A 9,277-nucleotide genomic window follows, 5' to 3' on the forward strand; every position below is an offset into this window, starting at 1 on the left:
AACGTCGACAAACACGACCCATAGGTGCGTCCACTGCATCCTCCTTTCTCTCGGGCCAACGCGGCTTTGCTCCGTAAAGATACTCACTGAACAAGCACTTTCGAGACCCATACTACACAAATAAGTTCATATTCATTAGTTATCCAGGAGACTGCAAATCAATGGTTCAGAGGTAACGTACAATTACTTACTCTGTTCTTGTTGTCACATCTAAACTCGGGAACACCCTTGCTAGAATAAACCTCAGCTGCACCTCCGCATTTGCAAAGTGCGGGGTTCTCAAGCCGTTTCGTGGTGGCGACCTCCTTCTCCTCAGCCGTCAACGGTGGAGGGTCCGGAGGTGGTGGAACCCAACGCTTGAATTGCTCGTGCGGAACCGCCCCCCACAACTTAGAAAAAAGAAAGAACCTCATGTCAACTTTGTCGGGGCCATCGATCCACTGAAAGAAATAGCACGCCTCACAATCCTAAGGTTCACCATAACACCGTGAATAGCTCCGTATATTACAATACACAATACTAGCAAATTAGTAACATAACAACAAGCTCGCTTACACGGTAATCGCTGCAGCAGTAGTAGGCCTGTGCAGCAGTATCCTCGTGCCTAGATTGATCAACACCAGCTGGTTTGCCACAATCACACATAGGAACTGGTAATTCTGGAGGGACTAGTGCATCTTTGCATGACACGTCATAGTAAAGGGATTTGGGATGACCCCTCTTTTCCTACTTGTACCTACGCATCTACGCAAAACACAAATCTAATAAGGACACCTTGTTAAATTATAGCAAAAAACATATAAAAAACATTTCCTCTTTACTACAACATTAAACAACTAACCCTAACCATAACTCAGCAAACCAACCAAAGCTACCATACCACATAAACATACATTTCATACCTACAATCATTTCACACATACATTTCATAAATAACATCAAAAAGCATACCAAGCCTACTATCCAAACAAAAAACCACAAATGCAACCGAATCTAACCAGATAGAATGGAAGAGGGGATGGAGGATTACCTCGGGGAAGCGTCCACAACCTCGATCTGGCCTCCCTACAGCTGCATTTGGGGTTTGGGGTTCGTGAGGTGAGAGGGGAAGAGAAAGAAAAGAAACTGAGCAAGAACAGAATGGAGAAGGGGAGGAAGAAGGGGCCGCGGCGCGGCTATAGTGGCCAGATCTCGGCGTTGAGTCGGGCCGCGCCGAGCTATGGGCCTCGGCGTTAACTGACCCAACGCCGACCCTAACGGGCCCATTGCCTCGGTGGACGCAGCGACCGGAGGCCTAGCTGACGTGGCAAAAGGCACGGCGTGAGTTCACGGAACGCCGAGTCTCGTACCTCCGCGTGAGGTCCTAAGACGCCGAGCTTTCAGGCCATTTTCGGAAAAAGTTTTGCCAGGGGTCTATTTGTAAAAAAAAGTTTTCAAAAAGGATTAAAATGCAAAATTTTCTCCATCAATTACATGGACGGGAAGTGGATGCCTATAAGAGAGGATGCTTGCATAGGAACCAGGGAATGCATGCCCTTTGTGTTTTCAGCCGGCGCGTGCGCTCTTGGTCTCAGGCACACATCGACGCAAGTCCTGTGTCTGGATCGCTCGCCGCAGCCTGCTTGGTGGGCTCTAAACCGTCGTGAGCGAGTAGATGCATTTCTCATCATTTGGAAAAAAATACTTACCATTTTCAGTTGAAACAGAAACGTCTTACTTAGCTTCGAACAAATTTTAGGTTCAAGTCTTTATTATCTCGGCGGCTCTTATCCCTGGCCATAATGCTGGTCGTGCTCCATGTCTTAGCCGACCATCCATGCAACTCATCTCCAGCTCCTCCCACGGCCTCCTTGGTGAGTTGAAGCTTTTTCTTTTGGAGAACACTCCTAACTCCTAAGCATGTTTCTACTTTGAGCTGAAACAAGAACATCTTACTTAGCTGAACAAATTTTATTAATTAGGTTATTGATCGAAAAAAAAATATTAATTAGGTTCAAGTCTTTGTTGTTGAACTATAAACATTTGTCCTAAGTCTTTTTTTCGGATCAGGTCGAACATTCAATTTCGTTTACTTGTTTCAGTTTGATCTGTTGTTGCACTGATGAAGAAAAGAAACAAGCGGAGGGGGATAGCAACTGGAACACACAAGACAACTCTACAAGCACTTGGTGACATGCATCCCCATAACACACTACAACTTTGCAGCCTATCAAAATGCCAGCATAATATAGTGATTGGTTAATCATCTTGTGAGCCCCTGAGTATGGACTTGGTCACGGGTGCGTTGAGCTTGCTCCCCTCCAAGCTGCTGGAGCTGCTCAAGGACGAGTACAAGCTGCAGAAGGGCGTTAGGGAACAAGTGCAGTCCCTTTCCTGGGAGCTTGAGAGCATGCACGCCGCCCTCCGCAAGGTGGCGGCAGTGCCATGGGACCAGCTCGACGAGCAGGACAAGGTCTGGGCACGCGAGGTCAGGGAGGCATCCTACGACATGGAAGATATACTCGACACCTTCCTCGTGCGTGTTGACGGCCAAGAACAGGCTGATCCGAGCAAGCTCAAGCACGCCATGAAGTACATGGGAGACCTGTTCAGCAAGGGCAAGGCTCGACATGATATTTCTTGCGCCATTAAAGATATCAAGAAGCAACTTGAGGATATAACAGAGCGGCGTAAAAGGTATAGGGTCGATGATCTTGTGGCCAAGCATGCTGCTACAACAAGTATTGATCCACGGATCTCGGCTCTGTACACAAAAGTGTCACAGCTGGTGGGCATAGGAAAGCCAAGGGATAAGGTTGCAAAACTGCTGACATCAGTAGCGGAAGACATGGAGACGAAGATAGTCTCTGTTGTTGGGTTTGGTGGGTTAGGCAAGACTACTCTTGCTAAAGCTGTGTATGAGAATCTTAGTCAGGATGTCCTTTTCAAGGCTTTTGTTCCTGTTGGCCGGAATCCAGACTACAAAACAGTCTTAAAGGACATTCTTATTGATCTGGACAAGCAACGTTACACCACCGAATTAAATTTGACAATATTGAATGAAAGGCAGCTAATCGATGAACTTCGAGAGTTCCTCAAGGATAAGAGGTAGTCATATTCTTACTTAGAGCCTTTTAATTTATTTTACAAGTTGAACAATCATTTGAGAAATCTATAACCTGCAGATTGAATCTATTACAAAATTAAATATTTTAGTTTTCATTTCTTTTTGTTCTTATCTAATCCCTGGATAGTATTTTCGAATGTTTTCCCTCTATCCAACAATTCGTGTAATCTTGAATGAGTTATTATGTATTTTTCATGAAACTATATTACTCCTTCATTTCCATGCTTATAGGTACTTCATTGTTATTGATGACATATGGGATGTACCATCGTGGAACATAATAAGATATGCTCTGTATGACAATAGCTTGGGAAGCAAAATAGTCATAACTACCCGCAAGCATGATGTTGCCATGAAAGTTGGTTGTTCTTATAACATGCATGGAACCCCTTCCCAATGAGAGTTCTAAAGAATTATTCTACGGGAGAATATTTGGCTCTGAACAGAAATGTCCTAAAAAATTTGTGGAAATATCTGAAGGCATAATTAAGAAATGTGGAGGCGTGCCATTAGCTATCATTACCACATCAAGTTTTTTGGCAAATAAGTTGGGAAATGTAAAAGAGTGGTTTGAGTTTTGTGAGTCTATTGGTTCCGGACTTGGAGGCAATTCTGATATGGAAAGCATGAGAAAGATATTATCTCTTAGCTATTATGATCTACCAGCTCATCTGAAGACCTGCTTATTATACTTAAGTGTATTTCCAGAAGACTATGAGATTAACAGTGGGCGGCTAATATGGAGGTGGATAGCGGAAGATTTTGTTCAACCTGGAGAAGGGGGCCAAAGTTTATTTGAGCTTGGACAGAGTTACTTCTATGAGCTTATAAATCGAAGCCTGATCCAGTCAGCACAGATGGATGTGGATGGTATGCCTTTGGCTTGCCATCTCCATGATATGGTGCTTGATCTCATTTGTTCCCTGTCAAGAGAAGAAAAATTTGTTGCAACTATATTAGGTGATGCCAAGCAGAAGACACCTTCTTGGGGAAGCAAGGTTCACAGGTTGTCCCTCCACAATGCTACTTGGCCTACAATGGACATGCCAAAACTAAGGTCACTTTCTATCTTCAATGGTGATATAATTAATTCAATGCCATCCTTTTCATGTTATCATCTTCTTCGTGTACTGGATCTAGAAGATTGCAATCTCGGGGACCATCAAAATTTGAGTTTTGTCGGGAACTTATTTCACCTAAGGTATCTGGGGCTAGAAAATCTGCTTATGCTACTGAGCTCCCATTAGAGATAGGGAAGCTACAGCTTTTACAGACGTTGAACTTGTGGGGAACTCGTATACAAAAATTGCCATCGAGTATTGTTGGGCTAAGACGACTGATGTGCCTAAAACTTAATTTGCGTATACGTCTGCCAAATGGATTGAGGAATCTAACATCCTTAGAAGAGCTAGGCCATTTGATTGTTGATTCTGCGCACATTGCGGAAGAGCTAGGCCATCTGACGCAACTGAGGATCCTTACTGTCCAACTAATATTGGACAAGGAAGCAGGATGTGATGTTTGCAAAGCTTTAGTGGAGTCTCTAGGCAAACTGCAAATGATCCGAAAGCTAGTACTACTCTCAGAAGGCGTGGTGATGAATCTTGAAGGTTCGCCGGAGTCCCTAGGCAACCTGTCCTATCTTCGTATTGGACAAACTAGTTCGTTGCCCACATGTATATATCAATCCTGGATCGCTTCTCCTCCTATCCTATCTGGATATTACAGTGGGTCAGGTGCGAAGGGAGGACATCCAAGTCCTCGGGATGCTGCAGGCTCTTCGTATTCTGGAAGTCCGTGTGTCCGGTAACAACATACAAGTGCTGGGAAGGTTGATGGTTACCCCTGATGCCTTCCCATGTGCAAGAGTGTGCAAATTCTTTGGTTTTCAAACTGTGCCGTCTATGTTCCCACGAGGAGCTATGCCCAGGCTTGAAGATTTTGAATACTGTATCAGCCTGCAAGATTTTGCTAAGCCTTGGACCACCTCCCGTCCCTTCGGAGTGTGTCTGTCCGTCTTTATGGAGGAAAGGAAAAGATCGACGAGGAGATGGAAATGAAAGTGAAAGACAAGCTGAGGGCTTGTTTAGTTGGATCCCAAAATCCAAAAAGTTGCTACAGTATCTGTCACATCGAATGTTTGCGGCCCGTGCATGGAGCATTAAATGTAGACGAAAAGAAAAACTAATTGCACAGTTTGGTGGGAAATTGCGAGACGAACGTTTTAAGCCTAATTAGTCAATGTTTGGATACTATTTGCCAAATAAAAACGAAGGTGCTACGATAACCCAAAATCCAAATTTCGCGAACTAAACAAGGGCTGATGCGACAGTTGATTGAGATGGAAGTGAAAGTGAAAGACAAGCTGATGCGACAGTTGATTGACCACCCCAACCACTCTTCCGTTGCTATTTCAAGAAGCTGAGGCAAGACGCAAGAGGCGGTTGATTGATTGGATTGGATTCTACGTGTCCCTTACTGAATGCATGTACGTACTCGATCACTCCTTTTTTTTTCTACAGAATGCATGCATAATCTACCACTACGTAGAAAATGATTTTTAGCAACGGTTCGAATTTTTTATAGGAGCGGCTGGTGATGAAGCCGCTCCTACAGTGGCGTGCTAGGGTGTCCAGACACCAGCCGCCCCTACAAACGGAACAATACTGGTGTTACGAGCCGCCCCTACAAATGGGGTCTGATTTGTAGGGACGGCTCAATTACCAGCCGCCCCTGGAAATGGTATTTGTAGGGGCGGCTAGTGATTGAGCTGCCTCTACAAATGGCCCCGTATTTATAGCACCGATTTGTAGGGGCGGCTCAATCACCAGCCGCCCCTACAAATGTCCCCCATATAAAACAAATGCAGCTCCTTCTTCCTGCTCGGGTCACTCACTCCAACCCGTGAAAAAAGGTGGGGAGGCCTTGGGCACCTCCCAAAAATTGCTATACTAAGGGGGGGAAGGTTTTGGTCTCAAATCCTTTGATGGAGAGGTTGTAGAAGGTAAGAAAATGCTATTCCAAACTTTTTTTGAAGTTTTAATGGTTGGTTAGTGAGTAATTAGAGTTTTGTTTTTCTCTCTCTTCTATGGTGCTTGAGCTATTTATGAGCAAATTAGACCCAACTTTTAAATGTACTAGGGTAAATTAGGGAGGGGAACAAGATCATACCATTATTTGGTCCATGTTTCTTGATTTTAGTGAACCATTAGTTAGTTTTATGGATGTTTCATGTGCATGTGATCTAGATCTAGGGTTTGATTTTTTTATTAATTTCGTTTTTGTAAATTTATGTTTGATAAAATTGGACTAGGGTTTGTATGAAAGATATTGGGTTAAATATAATTATTGCTAATTGTTGTCTTTGAAATTGTTTATTGTAATCAATAAATATGTATTTTAATTATTTGTGGATAAATGGACCATTAATTAATTTTTCTCTACCATGGTGTGTTTGTATGCTTCATGTAATTATATTAGATTTATATTCATATATATCTAAGGTATATACAATTATTCTCAAATAATTATTACTTTGATTCATTTTTATATATATCTGAATAAGTAGTCCTTTAATGTTTGTTTTGTTGCTGTTGTAAAAGATGGAGTACAGGAACTCTTAGATGTATGGTTCGTTAAGGTTCAAGGCAGGTTTCCGTGAAGAGGAGGATAAATTTATTGAAGCCGCAACGAAGCATGCAACGACATTGAAAGAGAATAATGATACAATTATTTGCCCCTATAAAGATTGCAAAAACCGTATGGTATGGACAGATGTGACTATCATCATATCACATTTGATTATGCGAGGATTTATTGAGGACTACACAATGTGGATTCATCATGGTGAAACGGTTATTGTTAACGATGAGGATGAGGAGGAATACGACGACGAAATCATAGAATCCGTGTCCCAATATTCAGTAGAGCTTGATGCACGAATGGATTTTGAGTTTGGCAATGAACAAGGTGGTGATGCTGGTGGTTGGGATGGTAACGACGAATGTGGTGCCAATAATGATGGTGGAGCACGTGTCGGAGTTGAAGATGATTTAGATGACATGATTCGAACCCTTGGACCAGAGATTTTACTAAATAGCCCGAAAGGTATAGAAAATTTAGAAAGAGTGACAAAAGCATCGAAGGAGACTGTGTATGGTGTTGAAAAGGGTTGTCTGACACATTGGACATTACTACGTTTTGTGCTTGAGCTGCTCATCCGGAAGGCTAAGTACGGCTGGTCAGACTGTAGTTTCAATGATCTATTGCATCTCCTGTCATGGGTGCTGCCACAACCAAACTCAGTTCCCGCCAACACGTACCAAGCGAAGAAGGTCATAAATCCATTGACAATGGGGGTTGAAAAAATACATGCATGCCCCAACCACTGTATACTTTTTCGTGGCGAAAATTTCAAGTCATTGGATAAATGTCCCCGGCGGGGCCGGCCGGTACAAGAACAATGACCTTTACGGTGGGGACGAACCATCCACGGGGAAAAAGAGGAATAAGAAGGGTACAAAAAAGGTGGTACAAGAATCTCAGCCCCCAGAGGACACTCCATTAGGCAACGATGCAAAGCAGAGAAGAATTCCTACCCTGGTAATGTGGTACCTGCCAGTGACCGATCGCTTGAGACGTATGTTCCTAAACCCTAAAGAAGCCGCACTCATGACATGGTGGGATAATGAGCGCAAGGTGGATGATGATAAGATTGCACACCCGGCTGATTGTAGTCAGTGGCAAAGGTTTGATGAGAAGCACAAAGAATTCAGCGATGACCCAAGGAATGTACGGTTTGGCCTGAGCACCGATGGAATGAATCCCTTCAATGAGAGGATGAGCAACCACAGCACATGGCCAGTGATCTTGACCATGTACAACATTCCAACATGGTTGTGTCAGAAGAGAAAGTACCTTCTCCTCACTATTTTTATTTCTGGCCTTAAACAACCAGGCATTGAAATAGACGTGTTCCTCGAGCCCTTGATGAAAGAAATGGAGAGGCTATGGAGGCATGGGGAGCAGATGTACGATGCGTTCCAAAAGGAGGACTTCATATGTAGAGCAATAATATTTGTTACTACCAATGACTACCCCGCGCTGTTTGCTTTGTCTGGACAGATCAAAGGGAAGATGGGATGCTTGGTTTGCTTGGATGGTACTACATGGGTGTACTTGGATGCATCCAAGAAGATAGTTTACCTAAGGAACCGACGCTTCTTAAAGACAAGTCACAAGTACCGCAGCAAATTATTCTTTAGATTTTATGACAACACCCCGGAGATTGAACCCCCTCCGGAGAGACGTCATAACGGAGAATATGTGTACAGAATGGTGAAAAACATACGCGTCGTCTATGGAAAGAAGAATCTAGATGGGACCAATAGAGATAGAAGCACACCTCCTGTCGAAGGCGTACCTTTCAAGAAACAATCGATCTTCTTTTAGTATCTGCCTTATTGGCCAGACTTGGAGGTCCCCAATGCCATTGATGCTATGCACGTGCAGAAGAATGTCTTTGAGAGTCTCATTGCTACCTTGATGGACACAGGCAAGTCAAAGGATGGTCTAAAAGCACGGAAAGACATGGTGCAGCTAAACGTGATGCCACAGCTTCACCCGGTACCTGAGGCTAATGGAAAATACACTCTGCCCACGGCGTGCTTCAACCTAACACCAGACGAGAAGAGAGCTATATGCACTTTCCTGAGGGGGATCAAAGTCCCAACTGGGTTTTCAGCAAATGTGAAGAAGCTAGTGTCGATGAAGGACTTGTCAATAACACACTGCAAGGCTCACGATTGCCATGTGATGCTGACAGTGTTTCTACCTATTGCAATCAGGGCTATAAAGCCAGAGTTCTTAAAAATGTCCATCACCCGCACGTGCTACTTCTTTTCGAAGATCTCACAGAAGACGATTGGCAAGGAAGAGCTGAGTGACCTACATGAATTTGTGGTGGAGACACAAAACCAACTGGAGATGTGTTTATCTCCTGCTTTTTTTGATATAATGCAACATCTCATGATTCACATGGTTCATTAGATACAGGCGCTTGGCCCTTGCTACTTGCATGAAATGTGGTCATATGAGCGGCTCATGTCGGTTTTAAGTCGATACGTGCATAATCGAGCATACCCAGAGGGCTCCATGATAGAGGATTACAGT

At 43.6% G+C, this 9,277-nt stretch overlaps 1 pseudogene; it reads left to right on the top strand.

Annotated features, from left to right (window-relative positions):
* The first annotated feature begins 1,547 nt into the window (after positions 1-1,547).
* Positions 1,548-5,376, top strand: LOC136535348 (disease resistance protein RGA5-like; annotated as a pseudogene).
* The last annotated feature ends 3,901 nt before the right edge of the window (positions 5,377-9,277 follow it).

Source organism: Miscanthus floridulus, unplaced genomic scaffold, assembly GCF_019320115.1.
Source record: "Miscanthus floridulus cultivar M001 unplaced genomic scaffold, ASM1932011v1 os_2701_2_3, whole genome shotgun sequence".
Taxonomy (NCBI): domain Eukaryota; kingdom Viridiplantae; phylum Streptophyta; class Magnoliopsida; order Poales; family Poaceae; genus Miscanthus; species Miscanthus floridulus.